Source organism: Haemaphysalis longicornis, unplaced genomic scaffold, assembly GCF_048455015.1.
Source record: "Haemaphysalis longicornis isolate Haplotype H1 unplaced genomic scaffold, Haemaphysalis longicornis Haplotype H1 scaffold_13, whole genome shotgun sequence".
Lineage (NCBI taxonomy): Eukaryota > Metazoa > Arthropoda > Arachnida > Ixodida > Ixodidae > Haemaphysalis > Haemaphysalis longicornis.
This window is the reverse complement of record NW_027526233.1, coordinates 60655067-60669101: the sequence shown is the minus strand read 5'-3', so window position 1 is coordinate 60669101 and position 14035 is coordinate 60655067. Positions and strand designations below refer to the sequence as shown.

The following is a 14035-nucleotide window of genomic DNA, read 5'->3' as shown; positions in this document are numbered from 1 at the left end:
TTCCTTCAAGGCGTCCGTGTACTCAACCTTACGGTAAACAAATGTTGAAAGTAGACGAGGGCAATTAATAACACTCAGTTATCTAATCTTTTCACTGAAGATGTCTCCTGTTCCCAGAGGATCTCGTCCTATTCAAGGAGTTTCATCTGAATAGGGACGTCAACATAACCAAACGAAATAAAAATCCAATCGGAGGGAATGACCAATGATGTTGACCTCGACCTTCCTAGGAAACGTTTTGGAACAATGCTTCTGAGTTCAGCGTGTGAAAATCATTACGCTCTGTAAGTTACCGTGTCTTGAATACAATTTTGGTATGTGTGATATCGGCGCCTCTGAAATGTATAATCATCGCATTGGTAGCCCCGGTGGCGCAGCGACAGTGCATATGTTTTTACAGCAGATTTCACACTCTCCCCTTTGACAGCTCTTTTTCTGATACAGATTTAGAGGGAACAATACAATTTTCCATCTTTTATCTTATCATTGAGCAGCAAAAAGTTTAAATTGTTATTTGTATTTTGAGAAATTTCTTAAAACAATGGATTGTTACAAGAATAATGCACGACTTCGAGCTCAAAATAAATCTGTATATATCTGTTTGTTTATACATTTCCTTTAAGCCTTGCTATTTAGTATGCGGGGCTAAGAACGTTGCTTTTAAAAAAGTGCAAAGTGTTTGGTATATGTCTTCTAATTATTGTATTCAAATATTAAAACACGAATTTGGGACCACTGCTTAGAAGCCTCTTTCTATTCACTGTAATATTTTTTTAATTACGGTATTAATATTAATAACTTGTTTACCCAGAGAAACCATTCGGTGGCATCTTAGCCATCAACCCTGCGCGCGAAACACAAGTTAGCCTTAATGGGAGTTTTTTGGCTGGAATACGCCTTGTAAACCACTCACGGCAGCCGGCCTGCTTCCACATGTGGTACTATGATGGTGGAAAAACTGCCAGTGTGCACCGGGGACCACAAGCCGTCGTAAATAGGCGCATTTACCACGATTGTACCTCTTCACAAAATGCAGTATCTAGATATTAATACTGCATTTGTCATCTTCCAGTTGGTATCGTGTGTCGTGTGAGTTCCAGCGTCCCCGAAAATTATTGTCGATGTGAACTTGCGGCCGCACGAACGGATGTGAACTTGCGAGCGAAGCTCGTTGCGAACATTGTGAAACCAGCCTGGACTACCGTGGGACGCACACCACAACGTCAGCGACCTTCGAGCCGACGGAATGCGCCAGCGAGCCGACGCGAGGCCTAAATGCAGGGATGGCCGATAGTGGCTCGTTAAAAACAACGCGGTTGTGCCTCTGCGAGGTGGTTGAAGGTAAGGTTTTCACGTTTTTGATTGTACCCAACATTTTGGGAGACTCTTGCCAATTCTAGTGTCAAATAAACGCATCGTGTTTCCCGCGTCACTGCACGGGCGACTCTCCGCGACTGGAGGTGAGCGTTGTGCGTGAAAGAGGGCACCATTCCCGGGACGTCATTGTTGCGGCCGAACGTTGTGAAAACAATGCGTATTTGCGTCGGTCCCGACCAGAGCACTTACTCATTCACACTCGCGATCCGAATGAAAACTGTCCGAACTGTGAACGGCTGGTAGGTGTTTTTGTTAGGCCGTGTCTGTGGCTTACTGGCAGGCGAAGGTGAAGTTGGCTGGTCAAACGGCGCAGGGCGGCCGCTTTTCTTTAGAAGTACGTGTGGTGCCAGCCGCGCCTGCTACGAGGAGGGGGACTGCCACGTGCCGCCAGCGAATAATTGCTTTCACTGGAAAGGGAGAAGGTCGGGTTCCCGTGGGAGCTCTCCGTACGCTAGGCGCGTGTAACTATAACCAGCAAACGCCATTGGAAGAAGCAATCTGTAGAGTTGACGGACGACTGCTTATTTTATTTATTTTTTGAAAGTGGGGCAGGCGCAGGCGTCACTTCGACAGAAATTTTTCCTTAACACTGGGTGAGGGGAGAGAGGGGCAGTGCGGGTGGTAAAACCTGAAGCTCGCTCCTAGAACACTACACTCAAGAAAAAGAGGGAACGGAAGCATTTTGAGAAGTTGGTCACCACAAGGCTCGCGCTCCCTTTTGAACAGCACAGCACATCGTTTGGACGAACTAGTGAGCGCAGGTGCACCGGACGGAAGTGCAATTTTGCGTAGCTTCAAATAAAGATTCAGACATTAGAGAAACTTGGACACAAGAGTGACAAGTTCAGCGTCTTTACAATGCAGTTTCTTTTTTTTTCAGGTCAGAATCCCAATATGCTTCTGTATTTGTTGCCGCAGATATAAAGCGTTTGGCTATGCCTCTAATGCATGTGCTGCTGTGGATTTCTGGGGAGCGTGCCAGGAGGTGCGGTAACGTCAGTGTTTGGGAGGCAGGTGCAAGCAAACAGCGCACCGACGGTATGCTGACCTCATTGTTTGCAAATGTCAGAAATTTTTTTAGCTGAGGAGTGTTCTGGTAGATGAAGTTCTTACCAAGATACCTTGTGTTTTCGGTATAGGTGTTTTGTTAATTCCCTGTTTTTATTGTTCTTTTAACATGTTCACCCGTATATTGCGAAGGATCCCCCTTCGAGCGTAAAGGGTTCGCGAGCCCGAACCTGCCCGACGAAGTACCGCCGATCCGCATGAGAACAAATCACCGGTTTATTCCGGGAAAACCAAAACAGGAAAAAACAAACAAAGCAGGTTGAAAGGCAATAAAAAGAGAGCACAGCAAGCAAGCGCCGAAAGCGCGTAAAGAAAACATTTTGGTGGTTAAAACCCTGCTTGTCCAAAAAGGTACAGCATGGTGCTCTACACTCACGACGACTTCTTCAGACACTTGTGCCGAAGACGGGTGAAGAGCGTCCGCCTTGGACGCTGGTTGCTCCTCGCGGTCCGGGCGTCATGGTCGTGGCTCGCCGCCGCCCGCGGCAGCAGCTGCTCTCGCGTGTCCCTCGGTGCGCACTGTCCTGCTGCTCCTGTGAGCGCCGCTTTTAAGCCACTCTGTTGGTTGTGCGCATGCTCCGGGTTCTGTTGCACTACACGTGTCCGTTGCGGCTCACTGTTCATCGCACACGCGCGCACGGGCACCATGACGCACTGACGCCACTATCAGTGTTCGTACGGCACTCACTGCAGTGTAATCGCCCTCCGCGGGCGCACGTAGGGGCTGCGTCCCTACATTCCGCCTCCCCCAAGACCGGACAACTTTCTAGTTGTCCGAGAAGCGCTGGGGGGCTGCCGTTGAGGATGCCTTCTCCTGTGGGTTTGAGATGAGTGCTGGTGGAGGTCTTCCCGCCGAACCTTGTTGCTGCAACGTTGAGAGGATAGCGTATCCTGGAAGAGCATTAGCAAGATTAGATTTCTTCTACGAAGAACATTAGCAAGATTAGATTTCTTCTACAGAGAGTCGCTCATAATATGCCTTAAGGTCGTCAATGCCTACGGGACCCGTATCCCGCCCTCCGTGCAGGTTGCGAAGGTGATACGTCGGGCGAGATGTGCTCTTTGTTACCTTATAACAACCTTCCCATCGGTCAGCCAGGGAAGCAGCAAACCCTTTTGCTGCATCACTCAACGAATGCGTGCGGCGCAGTACCAGGTCACCCACGGAAAACTCGACCTGGCGCCGTCCCTTGTCGTACTGCTGGCGCTGTTCGAGGCGTGCTAAGTCCAGGTGTTGCCTGGCTTCCTGGAGGGTCTCGTTCATGCTGCTGCGGAGATCCTGCGCATACTTAACATAAGTGCGAGGGTGCACCTCGACCTGGTCACTGAACGAGTGTTCTATAGGAAAGCACAGGTCGCGACCAAAAAGCATGACTGCTGGTGTGAACCCGGTAGAGCGATTGACCATAGTCCGAGTGGCAAACGCCATTTCCGAAAGGTGAGCATCCCAGTCTTTGTGACGTTCAGTGAAGGCCACCATCATCATGTTCAAAATTTTGTTGACCCGTTCCGTAATGTTCGCGTGTGGATGGTAGGGAGTTGTCTTCTTATGTACTACGCCCAGAACCGAACAAGTGTACACGAAGTTCTTGCTGGTGAAGTACGTCGCATTGTCTGTTATGAGCTGTTCTGGAAAACCAAAGCGGGTGAAAGTGTCCAACAACTTCTCCCAGATCAACTTAGAATCAAGTCTACGTAATGCGTACAGCTCGACCCACTTGGAGAAATGATCTGTGACGACCAGAAGGTGGTGATTGCCCTCCACTGATCTTGGGTATGGACCCATCACGTCACACGCCGCGATTTGCCAAGGGAAGCGGCTCTCGACTGACTTCGTGAGGCCAGGAGGTTTGCCGCCTCTTGGCTTGACAGACTGGCAAACTGGGCATGTCTGGGCGTACTTCATTACCTCCTTTCTCAGGCGAGGGCATGTGAGAACGCGGCATACCTTTGGTACGTTTTCAGACCGTCACTATGACCAGCAAGGGTAGTGTCGTGGTAATATTCCAGAAAAGACCTTCTTAGGCGCTTTGGTACGAATACCCGGAAGGGATACTCACCACTGTCGGTGTCTGCGCTTGGAATGTACCGCAGTAGCAAGCCGTCCTGGCTTTGGACGTAGCAGTCGTAGTGCGGGGCCCTCGCCGCCGTAGTATCGTCGTTCTCTGCGGCCGTAATCGACTCCCGAATGCGCTTGCACTGCTGGTCGGCCTGCTGCGCTTCAAGCATCTCCTGGCGACTTACAAGGGTTCCTCAGGCTTCTCCAGGCGTTGTACCCGCGAAGACCTGGGGTTCTGGTTGCTCTTGTGCTGGTAGGGGTGCGCGAGACAAGGCGTCCGCGGCTTTGTTGCTGGTGCCCTTCTTGTATTCCACTTTGTAATGATACTTCTGCAGGTTTAGCGCCCAGCGTGCGAGGCGACCTGCAGGGTTCTGAAGCCGTGACAACCATGACAGTGCTTGGTGGTCCGTCTGTATCGTGAAATCTGCGCCATCCAAGTACGTGTTAAACTTTTTGAGGGCGAACACTATGGCAAGACACTCTTTTTCTGTCACTGAATAGTTCTGTTTGGCTGCTGAGAGAGTGCGGCTGGCGAATGCCAGAGGGTACAGTTCGCCGTTATGCTCCTGTAGCAAAACAGCCCCTATGCCGTACTCACTTGCATCGGTTTGGACAACAAAGGGGCGGTTGAGATCTGGCAACCGCAGGCTTGTGGTGTCGGCGATGGCTGTTGATAGCGCCTGAAACGCCTGCTCCTCCAAAGCCGTCCAAGACCACTTGGCACCCTTCCTTAGCAGCTGATGGAGGGGCCGTGCCAAGTCCGCACAGTTCGGAATGAAGTGCCCGTAGAAGCCAACCATACCCAGGAAGCGCTGCAGACTTTTGACGTTCTCTGATTTCGGGAACTGCAAGATCGCCTTGAGCTTCTCTTCGTTTGGCCAGACTGAACCTTGGTCCACAACGAAGCGCAGGAGCTCGATCCTGCTGGCAGCCAGTTGTACCTTGCGGGGGTTTACTGTGAGGCCTGCGCTTTGCGTGCACTCCAACACAGTCTGCAAATGAACAACGTGATCCTCAAGGTTGTCTAAATATACAACCACATCATCCATGTACGCCATCACGTAGTTGAACTTCGCGTCCCCCAGCACGATGTCCATCACGCGCTGGAAAATTGCTGGGGAATTTGACAAACCGAAAAGCAGCCTCACGAATTCAAACAACCCTCTGGTACAAGTGAACGCTGTTTTCTCGATATCCTTCTCCGCTACAGGGATCTGTAGGAAGCCTCTACTACAGTCAAGTGTGGTAAAAACCTTTGCTGAACCTAGCGCATACATAACCGCATCGATGGATGGAAAGGGATACGAATCTCTCGTAGTTATCGCGTTTAGGCGTCTGTAGTCTACGCACATGCGGACACTACCATCTTTCTTATCCGCCAGCACAATCGGATATGCCCAAGGGCTTTTTGATGGCCTCAACGCTCCTGTATTTACCATCTCCTGCAGGGCTCTGCCCAGCTGTGGTTGCTTGTGGACGCTCAAGGGCCTTGGGTTGAACCGTAGTGGACGCGCATCTCCCGTTTCGATGTGGTGCTCCAAAATGTTCACAGTACCCGGAGCTTCCGTGAACATCGGTGCGAAGGGTTGTAGTACTGCTGCGAGCCATGATTGTTCCTCCGGTGGTCCTGCTAACTACATCAAGATTGTTTGCAAACCATTTTCAACCTCTCCAGCGGTGGTCTCCGCTGTCAGCAACCCTGACAGAGATTCTGGTGGTCTTGCTGCAAAGCTGTTCAGCGGCGTTCCTGGGCCGTAGTGGTAGTTTCCAGCCTTCACTTCAAGCACTAGCCCTGTCCTGGCCATAAAATCGCGGCCTAGAATGGCTGGACAGGAAAGACCGGAGAGGTACAAGAAACGTTGCCTGTGCTTGCGACCATCTGCGATTACCGTCAGCCTCACTGCCGATGTTATCGGCACGACCTGATGCGAAGCTGTTCTGATACTGGTGCTTACATGCCTGAATTTGATCTTCCTCGGGGAGCACCATTCTCCGACAACGTCTCCAAACACAGAAACCGTTGCTCCAGTGTCCAGTAGGGCAGGTATAGTCAGGCCAGCTACCTTGACTGTAATGAAAGGTGCATTGTCCACGCCTGCAGCCTGTCCGCCAAGGGCCAAGGGCCAACAGCTCACCATGCGCTGATTGTTGCTCGCTGGAGGCCCTTCGTGCGCCTTTTGCACCACGTTCCCGCCTTCCATGTCGTCCATGTAGGGTGCGGCAGGCTCGCAGGCAGTTGGCGTGGAATTTCGGCTCTGCTCCTGCACCCGCCGTCCACGCCGAGCTTTCGGCGGCCGTTTTGGCCGCTTTGGAGGCAGTGGGTCTTTGCACTGCTACATCTGCGGGTTTGTGCACTGCTGCCTGCCGCGATGCGGCGAGTCTCGCCGCAGTTTCGAGGGGCGTATCTCGATTGATTGCGCGAGGGTGTCTGCACAGCGTGCCGCTGGGTGGTAGGATGACCAGAATACCAGTGCATTGTCGCGTGCGCCTGTCGGCTGCACTGTGTCCAGGCAAGGTGGCGCCTCCGAGCTAACAGAGCTTGAGTACATGGTCTGGTGGAAAGCCGCTTGCCGCCTTTCCTTGTTGCTCGACTCGGGTGATTTGGACACGAATTCCTTGCTGATGTCTGCACAGATGGATTTTCGATGGTTAGGAAATGTCTCCCAACTGTGAGGTACTTGCCTCTGGTCATTCCGGCCGAACGGGCGCTCCCACGACGGCGCCTCACCGCTGGGGTGAGTCGGCGCTTGGAAACCATCTCCCACGGTGGCGCCGCACCGCTGGGGTGAGTCAGCGCTGCAACCATCTCCCACGGTGGCGCCGCACCGCTGTGGTGAGTCAGCGCTGCAACCATCTCCCACGGTGGCGCCGCACCGCTGGGGTGAGTCAGCGCTGCGGCGATCTCCCACGGTGGCGCCGCACCGCTGGGGTGAGTCAGCGCTGCGGCCATCTCCCACGGTGGCACCTCACCGCTGGGGTGCGTCAGCGCTGCAACCACCTTTGCCATGAATGATCGCTGCTCGCTTGTGGTTTTTCTCCTGCGATTGCCGGTTGTCCGGCCCCGCGCCCATGAACAGCGCCGCCTTCCTTCCTCGGTGCGTTGTTCGCTTCGCTCGGGGCCTCCGCTGCTTCATCCCTGGGGGTGTGCGGTAGGCGTACGCACACGAAGCCTCTAGGCATGCCTCTTTAGTCGGCGGCGGTTGGTAGGATTCCGTGGCCATCAGCGAAACTTGTATGGCTGTGGCCTCCTTGGCGAGGTCTTCAAAGCCTGAGAACCGCCGGGACCGCAGGTGCAGCTGGAACCTGGGGTGGCACTGTCGGATGACCCGGAAAACTTTTTTCTCCTCGGGTGCTGCCGGTTCAGCCCGCTGGTACAAGTCCTGCATAGAACGCACATATCCCCGAAGGCTTTCACCTTCTCCCTGTGTCCGAGCGCGAAGTTCGTCTTTGATTCGGTACGCATACCCAGGTGGCAAAACCTCCAGCCTGAAGCATTCCTTGAAGTCCGTCATGTCCTCGAATTGCTTCTGGTGACGTCTCCATACGACAGCTTCCGCCCGCAAAGCAACTGGCAAGATCGTGCTAATCAGCACTCTACCTGAAATTGCCATGGCTTGTTGGTAGTACGCCAATTCATAAAGAAAGTCGAAAACAGATTTCTTGTCGGTGGAACCTGTATACGTTGGCACGGCCAAGTTTAACTTCAACGACGCGCTGCAGTGACAGTTGCATTGACGAGCCTGCGGCGGCCGATCATCCAATAATCCCTCAGTGTTAAGCTTGCTAGTCTGAAGCGCCAACAGTTGCTTTTCAAACTCGGCCTTCGATTCTATCAGTTGGGCCATCAAGTCAAGAATTCGCTTTGTGTTGCCCGATAGCAGATCAGTCTGCGCAATACTATCCGAGAAACGTACGGAGGCATTTTCGCTTAACGCGGGAACAGCATTCTCGCCCGTCGACATAGTTGTAGCTGCAGGATACATTCAACACTGCCTTGAATACAGCCGTTCTGACCGGCGCAGAAAGAAAAAAATGCTGCTAAGTAGGCGCGCACAGTAAATCAGCGGTTACACTTCGATAAGCGCACATTCTGTGGGAAGTCACTCACAGGATTTGTTGCGCAGCTTTCGGCTGCTCCTTTCCACGCCAGCTTCGTCGTTGAGCGGTGGCGTGTGGTAGACGGTTGGAAGCATTCTCCGGTCTCTGAGTGATGCTCGCAAAGTAGGCACGGCCGTCTTTTGTGCCGCCGAATCCGCCGGTGACTTCTGCGTAAAAAAGGTTAGCGACCCGAGCAAAGCATACACAGTTCTGAAGCGTTCTGCAAGCATTCTCACGTGCGGGTGGCAGTGTAGCTCGCGGGGCGAGACAAGGCTCGAAGACAATAAGAAAAAAGGAATAAAAATAGAAACCACGTTGGGCGCCAGTGAAGGATCCCCCTTCGAGCGTAAAGGGTTCGCGAGCCTGAACCTGCCCTTCGAAGTAACGCCGATCCGCATGAGAACAAATCACCGGTTTATTCCAGGAAAACCAAAACAGGAAAAAACAAACAAAGCAGGTTGAAAGGCAATAAAAAGAGAGCACAGCAAGCAAGCGCCGAAAGCGCGTAAAGAAAATATTGTGGTGGTTGAAACCCTGCTTGTCCAGAAAGGTACAGGTGCCGTCAAAAGTAATTGGAGCACGGGAGCTGTGGCCGAGCCGCATAGGAGCGCCGTGTAGCTGCACTGGCGGTAAACTACAGGAGCAGAACACGCATGCGTGCCTGCCGACGCTGATAGCCCTTCTATGAATCTCAGCCCACTTCTTTTAATGCGGTTTCGAGCGTTGTTCGCGACATACTGCTATCGGCGATGGCGCTGATAGCATACCCAACTAAAAATATTAGAAAAAAATTTTCACGTCAGATCCCTGCTATTGCGACGCTTCTCTAGCAGCTCGCGTGCGCTGAAAGTGTGAGAGCGACGCTGCCAGATACCGCCTCTACTATCAGCGCCATCGCTGAGACCAGTATGCTGCGAATAATGCTCGATGCCGCTTTAAAAGAGGTGGGTTGAGAAGTATAGATGGGCTATCACCGTGAGCAGGCGCGCATGCGTGTTCTGCTCCTTTTGTTTACCGCTGGTGCAGCCACACGACGCTCCTATGCAGTTGGGCCACAGCTCCCGTGCTCCAACTACTTATGACGGCACCTGTACAGCATGGTGCTGTACACTCACGACGACGTCTTCAGTCACTTGTGCCGAAGTCGGGTGAAGAGCGTCCGCCTCGGACGCTGGTTGCTCCTCGCTGTCCGGGCGTCATGGTCGTGGCTCGCCGCCGCCCGCGGCAGCAGCTGCTCTCGCGTGTCCCTCGGTGCGCACTGTCCTGCTGCTCCCATAGAGAAAGAAATACTGGTAAGAGTGGACACTCCCATAGAGCCCTGCGGCCGAATGACTGTACTGTAGTGTAGCGCACCGAGCGGACGGAGAGCCAAACTACTAACCATACTTTCGTACGTTCACTTTCGGTTTCGGTTTCGCGGACACCGATTTTGGCGGGTAGTTTGAAGGACTGGAAAGCGCTGCTCACAGCGACGGGCATGGGTACGGTATTCGGACGCTTTCATGCAATAATTAGTGTTAATTTGAATATATCATTCTCAGGCTTAGTGCCCGTATGCTTTTACAAAAAAAAACCTTTTTCTGAAAACGTGAAATTGCAATTTACAGTACCACTCACACTTGGTTAAGAATTCTGTCGAGTGTTCAAATGTTGCCGAGCCACATAAAAGACACACACCATAAATGAAGAAATATTTATTGCATGGCACTAAACGGAACAAGTTCAAATTGCCATCATTCTTTGCAACACACATATAATAATAAACAGTGAGTAATACACAACAGAGACAATACACAGTAGTGAGAGGAAAATACGTTTCCAGGAATGAAAAAAAATGCACAAGTAGAGGTATCACAACCACACAAAGGATTTTTTTCTCCACGGTAATTGAAAATGCAGAAAACCCAGAAACTCAGCCATCCACAGGTTTACTTGTATCTACGACACCCTCAGACTCTGTGCGCTGTTGCAGTCATACAAAAATATCAACCATGACATAATCTAGACACTCGGATACTTGCAACTGTTTACAACCACTACTCCGCAGATAATTTTCTTAGTCTGGCAATTTCTCCAGTTAGGATGTGAAAGAAGGGAAAAACTTTGGCTTTGATGGCCTCGCTTATTTGATGAACGCTAATGAGATCTATTGCGTCGGGGCAACTTCAAATCAGTAGCAGTAATTGAACAGAAATCCCATTTATGTGGAGATGCACACGCAAAAGGTTAAGAGGAAAAAAATCACCTTCCTATTGGTTCCTTGCAAGGGTGCATTTTCCCAAGAAGCCGGGTTACCATCCGAAAGCGTTGCCTTCCCAGTAAAGGCAAAGGGCCAGGCGGGGATATTTTAGGTACGTGCACGTAGTCAACCGACAGGTTCCAGGCTCGATTAAGGCACACAAATTCGTGCCTTCCGCTGTCAATACGAGCAGTCTTATATAAGAAACAGGGAAGCAGTATATGCTTCTCGTGTATGAGACAGTGGTGGCACATTACAGAATCCCATAAGCATTTGACGACGTAGGTCCCAACATGGTTCTCTTCATCTAGGCCAGTCCGACAACAGGCAGCACGTATGGTGACAAACGACATTTAGCATGACCTCTTACCCTGGCAGTCTTCATAATGTAAAAGGGTTTTTGTGAATGTACTGTTTTCACAATATTACAACTAGCAGCAACAATAACTTGCGAGTGGAGTTTGGAGACTGTATACGCTGTTGTTAGTGGTTTTAATGATATGAGGCATGTCAGTGATAAAAAATCGTTTGTTCCTTAAGTCAACGATAGTCTTTTCAGTGGTCACGCCTTATTGAGTGCCGAGACGCGTTAGATTTTAGGTGCTAATGGCAAGGTTCAATAGATGGAATACAGTTGCGGTATTCATCAGAAGCATCAATAATGTAGCAAGAAGCATTGCAGGCAGTCATCAATACAACTGAATAACTCTGGGAGAACAGTTGGCACGGCCACTTTTGTGAGTCCTGTGAGAGCACGATTCATGAAGTGCTTGCACCATGTTTGGTATGACGAATGCATCTGGCTGGTTGGCTCTGTCTTGAGGGCACCTGTAGATCTGCACAGGTGATAGGTGATATAGTACACAAACTGCTTGCAATGACAGATGCTTTGCGAATAGTCTGTAAATTTCACTGCAACTAGTATTCAAGTATTGCCTCCAGTGCATGCCACCTATTTAAAACACAAGTTCTCTTATTCTATTCAGCAATCATGCGGTCAAGCTATTAGCAACACTTAAAATATGGGTCTTTGTAATTTCGCAACACTGGCCAGGCACATTCTTAATGCAATTCACCTATTGTTTGGGTTAACAAGAATGATAACGCTGCTCACATAGCCTGAATCCCTTTGTCTTTTTTTGTAAAATCAGGATGAAGAGCGAGAGCGAGCTGAACGTTAAACAAACCTGTTGCTCCACGGGCTCGCGAAAGAAACGCATCCCGAGAACTGGCATTTGGCGAAAGTATATTTGGGCACTGTGTGGGCACCATGGCAAGCAGCAGTGAGCGTCGTACTGAGTACTACTGACCGCCAAAGGCCGTGCCTTAAAAAGATATGACAAGAAACACACAGTTCCGACTGAATAGGTGCAATCTGCGCAATACGCGTTTAATGAAACTAGCCAAAATATGACCAGAGAAAAGAGAGCAAACGCTTGAAAAAACGGCAAGTGGGGAACAGTTGTATGCAATGCCTGCGATACCGGAATTGATATACGATGTAGAACGAAGACCAAATTTGAAGGTTTCAATGCACTGCGCACTCACCCCGCCTCGAGCAAAGCTGTTATCTGCCGACGAAAGACGCGTTTTTACCGTACCTGGCGCGCCAAATCGAAGCGACGAGCGCGCGTTATCGGCGTCGGCGAGCGGGTTCGCTTTGTACGCAGGCAGCTTGGTATGTACCCATGTGTAAAACTTCCGATGAGTGTACGGCTGCTGGTTATGCCCAGATAAGCCAAATTAGTGCAGATACGGCTACTTCGCCGTGTACGTTAGCCCGGACGGCTTTGCAGCGCATCACGGCCATAATAGCAGTAACAGTTGGCCAAGCTAGCAATGACTAGCTAGTATAATACAACGCAGCCTGCGGCTCACGTAATTCAGTGCAGCGACAGCGCACAACGCCTGCTTCGCCTACGGACCGCCGACCGGCCGGCCACTTCCGCAACTTACAGCCGTCGTTTGCGGCACGTAAACGCTACGTGGGACGACGGGCGCGTACCGCTGGCATCCCTCAGCGCTAGATAAAACGGCACAACCAGCCTACAATACCTTTACGTCCAGCTAAAAAACGGTGTCTTACGCCTTTCCGGGGCGTTTCCAAAGCGCTTATCCTAAAGACGCAGCACTAGCTATGCTGATTCCCTGAGGTTACGCAGTGCTCGCAGCATTTGCAGTACAAGGAAACGTAAATATGATACGCCACACCAGCACTTTAAAAAAGAAAGTCTCACCTTTCGTTCAGGATGCAAAACCGATGTCGCAAATAAAGCGCTAGTCGTTTCCTTCTCAACAACAGAGGTTAGCACGAGGCTGCAGAAACGCACGTGCAAACGCTGCCGAAAGAGCCAAATGGCGGCTTGCGCTTGCGGCTTGGCGGCTTGGCCAGGCTTGGTGCAAAGAAGCCACAAAAGTTTACATTGACAGCCATTCAACTTATTACACAAATAAAAATGTGTAGTCTAATGTGTAACAAAAATTTAAATTTATAATATTGTTTGTAAGCTTAATTTTAAATACTGAGTTTTTTACCACTTGCGCCGACTGCCGGACGGCGCGCGAGTCAGGCCACTCGGCCGCGATAAGCCCGTGTGTCCACTCTTCTAATTTTTTATTTCTCTATGCTGCTCCTGTGAGCGCCGCTTTTAAGCCACTCTGTTGGTTGTGCGCATGCTCCGGGTTCTGTTGCACTACACGTGTTCGTTGCGGCTCACTGTTCATCGCACACGCGCGCACGGGCACCATGACGCACTGACGCCACTATCAGTGTTCGTACGGCACTCACTGCAGTGTAATCACCCTCCGCGGGCGCACGTAGGGGCTGCGTCCCTACAATCGTATTTATGTAATTTTTATGCAATAAATTGACTCTGCAGAAAACAAACATTTTCCGTTTCGCCATTCAACGTTTGAAGCGGAAAATGATTAAAAATTACGTTATCCTAAACGAAAAAGCAAAATTCGGCCTGTGCTCTCATTAAGACCTCTCAAATACAGTAATAAATTCCTCTGCAGCGCTTACGTCAAGCGCACAAAAAAAACTCTAATCCAGGTCAACCCTGCTCCCAACGCGCCCCCTGAATGCTCCCAGTTGGAGTAAACAATACACTCCAAATGGTACCCCTGGAAACTCGCATTGTAGTGGCAGTAAAATGAAACTCCCATATGCTACTGAAAAAACTACGGAAATA

General features: G+C 50.7%; 2 long non-coding RNA genes across 2 annotated transcripts; both read right to left on the bottom strand.

The window, feature by feature from the left end:
- Positions 1–2662: 2662 nt before the first annotated feature.
- LOC144164069 (uncharacterized) lies at positions 2663–9856 on the bottom strand. Its single transcript, XR_013321033.1, has 3 exons — positions 9718–9856; positions 8613–8769; positions 2663–3336 (listed from the first exon to the last, which is right to left on the bottom strand). It is a non-coding gene; the product is annotated as an uncharacterized LOC144164069 (long non-coding RNA).
- A 425-nt stretch (positions 9857–10281) lies between these two features.
- On the bottom strand, positions 10282–13343 carry LOC144164301 (uncharacterized). Its single transcript, XR_013321148.1, has 2 exons — positions 13079–13343; positions 10282–11677 (listed from the first exon to the last, which is right to left on the bottom strand). It is a non-coding gene; the product is annotated as an uncharacterized LOC144164301 (long non-coding RNA).
- Positions 13344–14035: the final 692 nt, after the last annotated feature.